This window comes from Notamacropus eugenii, chromosome 1, assembly GCF_028372415.1.
Source record: "Notamacropus eugenii isolate mMacEug1 chromosome 1, mMacEug1.pri_v2, whole genome shotgun sequence".
NCBI classification, from domain to species: domain Eukaryota; kingdom Metazoa; phylum Chordata; class Mammalia; order Diprotodontia; family Macropodidae; genus Notamacropus; species Notamacropus eugenii.
In genome coordinates this window covers 229,410,330-229,423,216 of record NC_092872.1, presented here as the reverse complement: position 1 = coordinate 229,423,216, position 12,887 = coordinate 229,410,330, and the positions used below count along the sequence as shown (strand labels likewise).

General features: G+C 42.1%; 1 pseudogene; it reads right to left on the bottom strand.

The window, feature by feature from the left end:
• Positions 1-10,129: 10,129 nt before the first annotated feature.
• Positions 10,130-11,120, bottom strand: LOC140524685 (transcription initiation factor TFIID subunit 7-like; annotated as a pseudogene).
• Positions 11,121-12,887: the final 1,767 nt, after the last annotated feature.

Sequence of the window (12,887 nt, the reverse complement as noted above, 5' to 3'; positions counted from 1 at the left end):
ATCCAATTTCTACTATACATTCTCCTCTACCACTCAATCCCTTGACCCATTCTCTTTCCTTTCTTTGGTCTCGACTAATCTACAACCTTGAATCACCTTCGCTGCTTGACTATTGTTCTAACATTCTAAAATGCAATAAAGTCTCATTGTTTCCTCCTCCATGGATAGACAGTTCTATAAATTTATGTAATCTAATCTCAAAGGGGCACTGTTGCAATCGGGAAGTCCTTCTATCCTTCTTAGATTATGTTTTGATCTCAGTCTCAATCAGATGTATCAGCAGACTCACTGAGGACTCGCTTAGGAGGAGTTCAAAATGTTTTCTCTCTTTGTGCCCTCAAGGCAGCTCCAATCCCTCCCTCTCTCAGCTGGGATTCTCTGAGACTTTAAAGGAAAAATTGTGACTAGCCATTCTGAACTCCCTGAAGATACCTCTAGGTGGCACTGTAGGCAGAACCTAGACCTTTGTATTAGGAAGATCATAGTTCAAATTGAAACTCATATACAATCTAAACTGAATTTCTTCCCCTGGGCAAGTCATTTAACTTCTGCCTCAGTTTCCTCATCTATAAAATGGGTATAATAACTCCTAGATCCCAGGATTTTTATGAGGGAAAAATAGCGATGGAGGGAGGGAGAGAGAGAGGGAAAGACAGTTTATTTCTTTATTATGATGTTACAAACACTTGCATGGTTCATTAGTGAAAATTACTTGGGCAGTATGGTTTCATAAAATGCACTATCAGAAGAAAGGATCCCTACAGGTGCACGTGGACTTAGAAAGCCACAGACTAGGATTCTCACATTTCATTGTACTTTTATTTATTTAGTTAAATAGCTTCTAATTAAATGTTTAATAAGTCCCCCTGGAGTGAGTGGTGAGTTGTACATGTGACACCTCTGGTCTAGATGGTCGAGATGCTTCAATCCAGCAGTCAGGTACTCATGCATATGTTTCTGGGAGAGAAGCAAGTAGATGCAAGTGGGTTATTGATGTTGGATAGAATTAAAGTCTACAATTCTTGCTGGTTCAAAGAAGAGGTCAGTTGATTTGGCTACTCTTCCCCTCTCACCAGTGGGGGTGGCTATATCTGGCTTTGATGCCCCTTAGTGACTGACGCTAGGATGATTCAGCTGCTGCATCTGGAAGGCTGAAGACAGACAAACTGGGGGGAGCTGGGGGCATGACTCCTGATTGCATAAGCTGTAGCTGATATGGGGCTCCTGTGCACATTGAAAAGTTAGTGGATGATAAGGTGAGTACAACTGTCCTGTTGTCCATCCCTGATGCTGACAATGCAATGGTGCCTTCACTCCTCCATAAAAAGGAAGTATGCATGCCCTGGTTCTCTGTCTCTTGTGTTCTCTGCTCAGGAAGATGTCCACTGGCTGGAGCAGAGGTCCTCCTTGAGAATTTGACTTGCAAATCAATTTTTTGGGTGTATCTGTTTTCTTGAGTATTTCCCTAGTTTTTTGGTTTTGAAACCAAACCTAAGTAGGGAGAGAAAGAAACATAATTATGTCCATTAACTTGACTTCAATTTTATTTATAATTTATCATAAAAGGGTAAGTTTTTGTTGTGGTAAAATGTCATTGCTCTTATTTTGACAGGATAATTCGGTGTGAATTTCTCCTTTTGGCAGATTTCTTCCTCAGTTTTAAAAGAAAGCCATAAGGAGAAGGAAGGAACCATTTTATTTCTCAAGGGCCACACACTTACCTTCTTTCCTCTCCAAGAGGGGAGACTATCTGCACCACTTTGTCTGTTGTGAGTACTCATATGAATGTTGCACTGCCCAGCACAGTAGGTGCTTATTATATGATCCTTCAGTTGAATTACTGAGGAAATGGAAAATCTTTAAGTACTTCAATAAGCATCTTTATGGCCCTTCTAAATTTCTTCCAAGCTCAGCCTAATGTCCTCTTGTAAGAGGCATTTCTGAGCCCCTCTGTCCCAGCTGCCATCTCCTCCCCTTTACCTGGAATGACCTTGTATTGCTGTGACATATATTTCTGAATCCAAGTGGTCTCCCTGATGGAATGTAATATCCTTCAGGGCAGGGGCTGGTTCACTTCTGTCTTTATATCCTCAGCACTCAGCACAATGACTGGCACAATGGAGGCACTTAAATGCTTAGGGACTGAATTCAGGGAATATCTACAAAGTGCCAACTATGTACCAGGCACTGTGCTGGAATTCTATGGCCTCTCCCATGGGGGCATCTGCCAGAACCTGGCAGAGCTCATTTGGCCTCTGAGATAGCTGAGGCTGGGGATACAAAAAAAAAAAAAGACTAGAACAGTCCCTGGCCTCAAGAAATTGACATTAAAACCAAAATGTGAAAAAAGCTACAACAGTTTACGTTCTACCATGATCATCCCAGTGGAATGGGAACACACCCATTTCAAGAAGAAGACTTCATGCAGTCCATCTTATTGTATCTGTGGGCCTGAAAGGAAACTACAGATGAAAGAAAAAGAAAGGTTTCAAATTTTTTGACTTTTGAGAATCTGAAATGTCATTATGGGTTGTTTTCGAGAGCCAAACCAACTCTGAATGGGGATGTTGCTACACTGACCCAAGCAAAGGCCAAGTTCCCCTCCAAGACAGCCAGATCTACAAGATGGTCATTTGACAGAGCTTCTCCCCCAGCCAACCTGGTGATCCCTTTGGCGACTTTCCCAAGAGCAGCCTCATATCTGTGACCTAGGGTGTCTATTTTCTTCTGGAGTTTGTGTGAAAAATTCTCCAAATCACTACAATTTAGAAAAATGCAAACTAAAGCAACTCTAGGGTTCCAAAATACACATGACAAGAAAAAAAAGAAATGTTGGAGTATGTGCCAGTCATTATGGAAAATAATTTGAAATTATGCCCCAGAGTCACTAAATTGTGCGTATCCTTTGACTCACCAGTACCCCTACTGGTCCTATGCTTCAAAGAAATCAAAGAAAGAGGGAAAGGAATAAGAAGGCCAGTGTTCTCAACACCGAGCCTGCCAGCTGCCTCCAAGAGGGAAAGAGCCTCAAGGCCCAACAATATTTGCAGCAGCTCTTTTTGTAATATAAAAAACTTAGAAACTGAAGGGGGACACATCAAGTAGAAAATGGCAGCTCAAATGACCATTTATAAATGAAATGGCATCCTACTTGTACCCCAAGAAATGACAAAAGGGGAAACTTCAGGAAAACCTGGGCAGACTTTTGTGAAATGATGTGGAGTGAAGAGAGCAGAGCCAGAGGAATGACTGCTACAACCTTATAAAGGAAAACCACTTTGAAAAGCTCAAAGGCTCAGATCATTCTTGGAGTCTAGAGGACTGATGGAGAGTGCTACCCCCTTCTGGACACACTGATCAAAGCAAGGTGCAGAATAAGCCAGGCATTTTTCAGGCAGTGATAATGGGGGAATTAGCGCAGCTTCCCTATTCATATGTGTTTTAGACTTAGTTTGTTTGTTTGGGTTTTTTTGTCTTCCCGTTTGAGGCATTTTTCAAAGTGAAAGGATAAAGATGAGGACAGAATAAAGGCTAGTATGAAGCACAACATCCACTTTGAAAGCTACAAGTGGAAATTAGGATATTTTAAAAGAAAAGCAAAAGCTGTAATAAGAGATCTGGTCATGTCCAATCCTCTTATTTGCCCATTTTATCGGTATTTCAATTATAAATAAAAATTATAAAACAAAACAATGTGATGAGCAGGGAGTTGACTAGTATCAATTTGGAAGTTGCCTCAGAGGCTAGGATCACATAGATCCAAATATTCACCTAAACACTTGTGCCAGCAAAGAAAGGGAAACCAGAGAGATGCTAATCAAGTGAAGAATAATGAAACACTTTGGTGGAACATGAATGTGATGGAATATTATTTTACTCTAAGAAATCTTGAACAGGAAAAAATCAGAGCAGAATGTAAAGACTTACAAAAAGTATTGCCAAGTGAAAGAAGTGGGTCCAGAAAAAAAATACAGTTGCTCTGTGACAATTCAGAGTCAATTCTAGTCTAATGACCAGAGAGGCAACTTAGAAGCCAACAACACCTAACTTGATGTCTGATATATTGTCTGTATGACCCTGGGCTGGTCATAACCTCTTCTTACTGGAGCATCTCCCAGCCATAATTTTAAAAATGATTGCTAATCTGCATTGACAGAAGGGTTGTTCTCAGGTGGAAGTACCCTATACAAATGAAATCATATCTGTCATTGTATACATGATTCCTACTATGACAATGTAAAGAATCAAAACAACAGGAAAGGGGGGAGGGGTAATTCAACCTTGTGTAATTATGAGGATCAAGACTGGTTGTAGAGAAAAGATGAGAGACTAGAGCTCTTCCTCCTTGGTTCAAGAAATTGAGGTCTATTGGGAGGAATCCCTGCATATGTGATTATTAATTAGTTATGTATTTCAGTTACTTTTTCTGAACTGCTTCCCCCCATCTTTATTTTTATTATTGCTGTTGTTATGGATGGATGGTTCAATGGGTAAAGGAGAGAGGGAAAATAGATTCAAAAATCAAAGTGATGTAAAAAACCATGTATTAATTATTGTGGGAAAAGAAAAGAGTGGACAGATTTTCTTTCTTTTTTCTTCCTTAAATGTTTGCTTTTAGCACGAGCTTCAATTTACAGCTTTGAAACTTTCACTTATTTTTGTATTTCAGATCTAAAGTTAAAAAATTAAAGTAACAAACCAAAAAAAGTCCAACTACGTAATACCAGCACAGTCACATTGGGAGACGCTCCATCTCTGAGGACCTACTCAATGAAGGATGAATTCTTTTGGTCACAGTAAATCAAAGTCACCTGAAATACAAGGAGAGGGCTTTGTCATCTGTGTCTATAGAGTGAGTACCCACACAATGGATGTGAATCCTTGGATAAAGAATTTTGTTAAGATGTATTTTGTTGATTGTTTGATATCTTAAGTTTATAATGGCAAAGAACGGTACCAGATGATCTCAGTTTCCCTCAAAGCTCTAAAATCTATGATGCTACTATGAATCTCATCCATAGGAAATGAAGCTGGTTTCAAAAGATAGTTTGTACAAGTCTTTTGGATGGGCTCCAGTGAAATCTGTTTCCTGCCAGACATTCTTAGATTGAGGACCTGGTATAGAGGGACTCAAAGAGACTTTCCATTGGCACAGCCTGGGGAAATCAAGAGCCACCAATACCTGGGCAAAGATGAAAGAAGAGGGATTATTTCCACATCAGCAGAGACTGAGGAAGACAGACCCCAAAATACACTGGAATTTTCTTGTAACTGATCCAACCACTTTAGAGAACCATGCTTGAAAATTGACAAAACTATTGCAATCTTTTGACTACTACTGGGCACTTATCTCAAAGAGATCAGAGGTAGTGGAAATGGTATGAAATTTAATATCTATAGTAACACTTCTGTAGTAGCAGGAAAAGGGGTGGCAATACCACCACTAGAAAGAAGAATCCAAGTGGAGTCAGAGCACCTGGGTTAAATCCTAGTTTTGCCACTTTCTACCTGTATTAACTGGGCAACTCAACTTGACTTCTCTAGACCCCAGTTCCTTTATATGAAAAGTGATCAAGTTGGACTAGGTGATCTCTGAGTTGCCTTCCTACTCTAAAGCTGTGATCTTTAAAAGTTTAGTCTACTAAGCAAGTAGTTTCTGAAAATTTGCAGAATAAGAATTGATTCAATCAGTATTTTATAGTAAGAAATATTATAAAAAAGGAGGACCTACAAGAAGACTTATAGACTTATGGAAAGTGCTCAAATGGACATTAGCCCATTGATTTGGTATATGGAAAAGAAAGGCACTCATTGTAGGATGTCTTCATGCTGTCTGTTACTGAATGTGAAAGAAATGCACAAGCACACATATTCCATTGAGGCATCAGCTCTCCACTTACCTGTATTCTAGACTCACCAATATTGACCCTTGATTCAAATGCTTCCCTTTTTCCTATCCAGGATATAGGTTCTTTTCAAAATAGTTGATAACAGGAAGCTGTTCTTGGCTTCACTATGAACATTCGAGAAATGTCCTCAGGTTCCTGTAGTATCCTTGGCCTCTGTTTCTTCTTTTCTATTCCCACTACTTCTGGGGCAATTCAATTTTTCATTACTCTTGGCTTTCACATTGTAATACCCTCCTAAAGAGACACTCTTGCTTCACATCTATCTAATACAGTCTATTTGACACTGGCAAAGAATTTAAAGATGTGATCTCCCTTTCCCAATTCTCCCCCTATTTCCTGAAGATCCGGCATGGAATTTTTCCTTTGAACACTCAAAGGATATTTCAGGCAGCTTCTTGGATGCAAGACATCCACTCCAGCCTGATATCTCCCCCCACCTCCTTCTGGGAGTCATGGTTTCTCTCCCTTCTTTCCCATCATTGTGACCCTCTTATTGGTCATTTTACTCACTTTCATATTTGGTCTGTGCTGATTCAACCTCCTGCTTCTCTTTGTGTCTTCCCCACAGCAACTTTTAGGATACCAACCCCTGCCCCGATGACTCCAAGTGGTTTGCCTCTCCACCCTGGACTCAGTTGGCACCAGATTCTGCACTCCACGCTAATCACCCCCTTCCCCAATCTATTCTGGCCCCCGAAGTGGATTCTTCGCCCCCATTCAGCAGAAAGCAGATACTGAAGACAATGACTTTTACTCCTTTCCCTCCTAAAGACTTCTATCTGGTGATTGAGTGGGGAAATGATTTGGATACAAAGAAGCCTTAAAGGTTGAGCTGCCCTTTCCCTGGTTCATCCTCTAAAGGTACCCTAAAGACTCTTGATACAAAGGCACCCTAAAGGTAGAGTTGCTCTTTCCCTGGCACCTTAATGTCTCCCCTTATCTTGGAATATCACAAAACTTCCCCCTTATCTTGGACCATGGAATTCCCATCCCATCCTAGAGAATGGGATTTCATTATCTCCCTTATCTTGTGTCATTCAGTGTCTTCATCTGGTGTTTTTATCTTGCAAGACTTACCCTAGAATTCCAACCCCCATAAGGAAACCCTACAATCACCCTATATAATTAGGCCTTTTCCCTATATCACTGCCTTTTGTTTAGTTCCTTGCTAAATCTCAGGTCTGCTGCTTTTGTGTCCATAAAGCTCTCAATAGCTACAGAAAATGTCTAAGTGAATTCATTCAAATTTGAAGCAGTGCTCCCAACTCTCTCTTCAACAATACTCCCCATTTTCCCCTGGAGATGATGGGAGTGCAACTCTTATTGTCCAGCCTTGTTTTTAAACAGATTTTTGTGTGGACTCTCAGACATGGAGGATGGTTCATTCCAAAATACTCAGGTCTCTTCTGTACCGATTTTTCTTCTTTTGCTTTTATATTTTTTCACATGCATATTCTTCATATTCTCTCTGCATCTCTCTTTCCTGGTACCCTAATAGAGTCCTTAGGTCTAGGTAATTTAAGAGATGACTGCCACTCCGACATTTATTGGTCTGTGAATATATGATCCTGGACAACTTCGTCTTCCAAAAGCAGGTCATCATCTTCTCTGAAACAGAGAGAGTTGCCAGGGGCACCTGAGGGTAGTAAAGCCTTGGGGCTTTTTTGTTTGTTGAAGCCCTAGCCTAACACTGAAATGAATACTTCTATGGAACAGAAAGGAAATAAAGCAAACACAAAACCAATCAAAATCCTATCCTCCCCATGCATCTTGGCCTTGGATATATTCAAGCACCCACATACTATTCTCACCCCCTGAAAAGGGGGATGGATTGTTGAGTGGACAGAGTCTTGGCCTGGGCCAGGAGTCATTTGGACTCCTGTTCAGATAGGATGTTGTACCCTTACTGTGTGACCCTGGGCAAGTCACTCAACCTCTTGCTTGCCCCAGTTTAATCATTTGTAAAATGAGGATAAGACCAGCTCCTACCTTCGAGAGTTGTTGTGGGAATCAAGTAAGACCATAATTGTAAGAGGCTTAGCACAGGGCCTGGAACAGAGTCAGCCCAATATATATGTTATGCATGCTGACCAGGAAGATGACGGATTTTATTAGGGTGACTGTTCCATGATGAAGAAGGATTCAAATTTCTTAAATTATTTGAAAATTCATCTTTTTGTACCACCAGTAAGCCATCTACTACTGATCTAGACAGGCTGGGATCTGGTGTATCTCTCAAATCTGCCAAGAGATGAAGCACTTCTTCCAGGGGGAGATCTGGATATCCCTGGAAAGCACCCAGATGTCCTTGGAAAGCAAACAGATGCCCTTGTAGGCAGTCATGTCCCCCAGAGGGGAATGCTGTTGTTTCTGGGGCGCAGTAAGATGTTCCTGGGAAGTGACCAGATGTCCCTGACGGACTGGCTGTTCTAACAGGGGGGAAGCCAGATTCCCTGGAAAGCAGTCTGATGTCTCTATTGGGCAGTCATGTTTCTGAAGTGAGCACACAGATTTTCCTGGAGTACCGCCAGATATCCTTGGGAAACTGCCGGATGTACCTTTTGAAAAGTGGTATCTCACAGGTGGACGCCCAGATGTCCCTGGGAAGCAGCTAGATCTCTTAGGGGGATATCCAGGTGTTTTTGGGAAGAAAGCCAGATGTCTCAGGTTGGCAGTCAAACCTTTATCAGAAGACCCAAGTCCAACCTTGGAGATATGGTTGGGCTGAAGCTGTCCTTTCTGCTTAAAAGAAGTCAATAATTCCTTGTCTTCTTCCTTGAGCCATGGCTGTATCTGACTGATAGAAGAGCAGAACTGCTGTACCTGGGAGGTGGGGCCTGGGGCTCTGGGGGCAGCAGGGCTTCTGACTGCTGGGAGTGAGGCTGCTGCAGCTGAGAAGGGGGCTCCTGTGTATGCTGAAAAGGCAGTGGGTGATGGTTTGAGTACAACTGTCTCATTGCCTTATTTTGTTCCTGATCATGCAGTGGAGACTTCTCTCCTCCATAGAAGGAGGTATGTGCTCCATAATTCTCTAGTCCCTGGGCTCCCTGATATACCCAGGAAGGTGCTCACTGGCAGGAGTCTCCCTAGGACATTGACCTGAGGAGATCACAAGGTTGAAGTGGAGTTGGTAATCTATGATTGGGGAATTTTAGTTCCATCTCTGTTGAGAGGAGGTAGAAGACAAAGGTTCCTGCTTATGCTGATGTCTGGCTGTTCTATTTTCAAACCAAATTAGAATGAGGAGAAGAAGAAATTTAACAATTTCTATTATATTTTCCTCAATTTTTTCCTTTGTCATAATCAGGGGTACAGTTGTGTTTCTTTTAACTGGTATTGTAAGATGGCAGAGTAGAAGCAGAGACTTGCCTGAGCTGTCCACCCAAACCAATTGGGTATGGAACTCTATCTTAGAGGAAGGCAGGGGGGAAGGGGATAGGAGAGGGAGCATACTAAAGGGAATGGAAGACTGAGGGAAGGAATAATCAGAAGCAAACACTATCATGGGGGCAAAGGTCAAGGGAGAGAATGGGATAAATGGAGGTAAGGACAGGATAGAGTGAAATGTGGGTAGTCTTTCACAACATGACTATCATGGAAGTGTGTCACTTACCTTCCTGCTTGCCTCAGTGGAATCATTTGTAAAATGAGGATAAGGCTAGCTCCTAACTCCAAGAGTTGTTGTGGAAATCAATAAGATCATAATTGTAAACTGCTTAGCACTGGTGCTCGAACTGAGTTAGCCCTCTACATATGCTCTACATGCTGACCAGGAAGATGAAGGATTTTATTAGGGTGACTGTTACATGATAGGGAAGGATCCTTCTTCCTTAAATTATTTCAAAATTCATCTTTTTGTACAACCCAGAAGTCATGCATACCATTCAGCTAGGCAGGCTGGGATCTGTCAAATCTGTCAAGAAAAAGCCTTGGAATAAATGTGAGAATTATAGAAGATGAACTATTTAGTCCATTAATCCCAAAACTCTTTTACAACCAGATTTTTTCACTTATCACCTTCTATTTATTAGCGTGAAAGTTTCTAGCAAAATAACGTGTTACAGAGAGAGATGGAATGAAGTCCAACTAGGCAACAGAAACATGGTGAAATGTGCATAGTCAAATTCCCATATTAACAATTAATATTGTCCTTAACCCAAAGGATGGAATGTGAGCCATTTAGCAAAGTGAGGGCAACAGTGAATTTACAGGCAAGGGCCTCATTTCTCCAAGAGTGGTTCTAGCTGTTCCTGCAAGGAACTGAGCTGTTCTATCTTTCCTTCTTCCTGCTGTTTGAGCTCAGCCAACGCAGCCTGAAGACGAACCTTGAGTGCCAGGTTTTCCACTTTTATGATAAATTCTTCCTGTCTTTTTGCTTTCCCTTGAGTCTCTTGGAGTTTGCCTTTCATTATATCAATCTGCTTCTGAATTCCCATGACCATCTGATTTGTTTTCTTGGCGTTCTTCATCAGATTCATTAAGCTTGTCTTGTAGTTGCCTCTCTAGGTCTTCCTCAGTGTCGATGATATTGATATCTTTATCATCATGAGGATCTCTCTCATCTTCCTCTTCACTATTGCTGCTAATGTCGTTAAATATCTCCCAAAGCTCTTCATGTTTGAAGGAGCCATAGCCCTGTTTATGACCGTTCCTGAGATGACAATTCTAGACCTGCTAGGGAAATCTGGTTGTCTGCTTTCTTTGTTTCATCTTCTGCAATCACCTCCCATCGGGCACTGACAGCTTCTGCATCTGTACTGAGAAGCTTCTTTACTTCTTTTTCTGTATCTGGTGATTCAATGTACTTCTTCTTGGCCTTCTTACGGAATCTCCTCTTTCTGACTTTCTTTAGTGGCAGAACTATGCCATGGTTCCAGATGAATTTCTTCTCCCTGTATCTTACTAGCTTTGGATCAGTAGTGGCAACTGGTTATTCCGAAGGTGGGTAAAGATCCCCATCCACGCTGCACATAAGCATCTGGCAGATATCTGCTGTCTTGTAAAAGGTCTTCTTATCTATAGTTTTCAAGGATTCAGTGATGTAGGGCAGGTCAACTACTTTAGAAGCTAACAGGGCACAGTCTACCCAGACAATTCCATGATGCTTCCAGACTGTATTGCTCTTCTCACAGTGGAAGCATAATCTGGAGGCAGACATAATACGAGCTGGCTTTCCAACTCATGTGGAGTTTCTTCTTTGTTCTTGCTCATCTTCTGTTTTGTAATAGGCATTTCCTTTTGTCTTTACAGTAAATGATTGTATCACTCAAAATCAGTTGTGTGGTGGACCTAGGCAAGTCACAACCTGGCTAAGCCTACCTTTAGTGTCCTTACCTCAAATGAGCAGGAGATACTAAGGATGCGAACAGAAGAATGCAAACACTGCTGTTTGCCCCTGGATCTGAGGGTTTAGCAATGGGGAAGTTCGGGGAGGGTACAACTTGACCCCTCATCCATCTCTTGCAGGTTCCAGTGCAGGGCTTGCAGCTGGTGAAGTCTTCAGTAGGACAAACAAGCCAAGTTTCCATTCCTTACATTTGGATAGGAAAAAGTACCTCCCCAAAGAGGACTAGCTATGGAAGGGTGAGGTCTCTTCTATAAGTACTCAAGAAAAGTAGGAGTGAACTCAAAGTTCAATTGAATTCCACTCACCCAACCACTGAAAAAACCAATTTACTACAAGGTATGTTGACATTAGCCAAAAGACCTTAAACCTATCTGGCAACAGGAAGTCTAGGAGAGACTAAAACTATAAAGTGCAGAGAAGGTGTTAACTCATCTTGTTAATTAGAAGGAATTTCTTTATCTGGAATTTCCCTGGATCAGGGAATTCACAAATCTAGTCCCCTCCCTAGAATTCTGAAGTCTTGTTTTCCAAGGCTGGCAGCTGAAGGAAGAGGGGAAAAGACAAAGCTTCCTTCAGCTTCAATGCCAGGGGACCCTAAGCTGAAGACCCTCAGATGGCAAGGCACTCTCCCTCCTGAAACTCCTCTTTTCTTTGCATTTCCCCCAAGTTGAGCAGGAAGATGTCCCTGGAGGGCATAAGGTGCCCGGGGGGGGGAGGTTTGGGGGGGAAAGGAGCAATGTAGATCCAAGCCCAACAGTTCTCTTGGATAAATCCCTGCAATGCAATTCTTCTTGGTTAAAAGCAGGGAATGATTCATATGACTGTTCTTCCCCCCACCCCCAACCAATGGTGGTGGCAGTGTCTGGTCTTGAAACTCCTGTGACTGATGTTAAGCTGAGGTCAGGTGTTGTCCCTGAAAGATGGGGGTCTGGGGCACCAAGAGCTGCAGGGTTCATGGCTGGTTGGGGTGAGCCTGCTGGTGGTAGTTCTGCCTGGGGCTTAACTGCTGGGAGCAGTTCTGTTGTTGATGTAGCTGCTGCCACTGATGTGGGGGCTACTCTACACACCTAAAAAGCAGTGAGTGATTCTTTGAGTATAACTGTTCCACTGTCCAGCCTTGCTCCTGAATATGCAGTGGTGGCTTCACTCCTCCATAACAGAAGCTGTGTGTGTGATCTCCAGCTTTTGTGTTCCTGCAGTGCCCAAGAAGATGCCCACTGGCTGGAGCTTCCCTGGTCCATTGGCCTGGGAAGTACACAAAGTTAAAGCTCAGTTGATTGTGTCATAGTTTGGGAAATGCCATATCCACATAAACTAACAGCCTCAGTGGTTGAATCTGCACTCCTCTCAAAAGGAGCAGACACTCCTTGGGCTAGGTTTCTAAGTTCACCTACCCAGGGAGGATATCTGCATTCATTGGGTGTTGTAAGTTCTTGATCAAAGAAGTCCTTTTCCAGAATTGGACCTGGAGATACATCTTCTAAGCACATCCATCTTATCATTAATAGTCAATGTGGTCTAGGTAAGACAATATAGTAAGACAATTATCTTTGCTCCAGATAAGTGTAGTGGCGATATCTGTGTCTGCATGCTTATCATACAGATCTTCTACTTGGGACATGTAGCCTGGC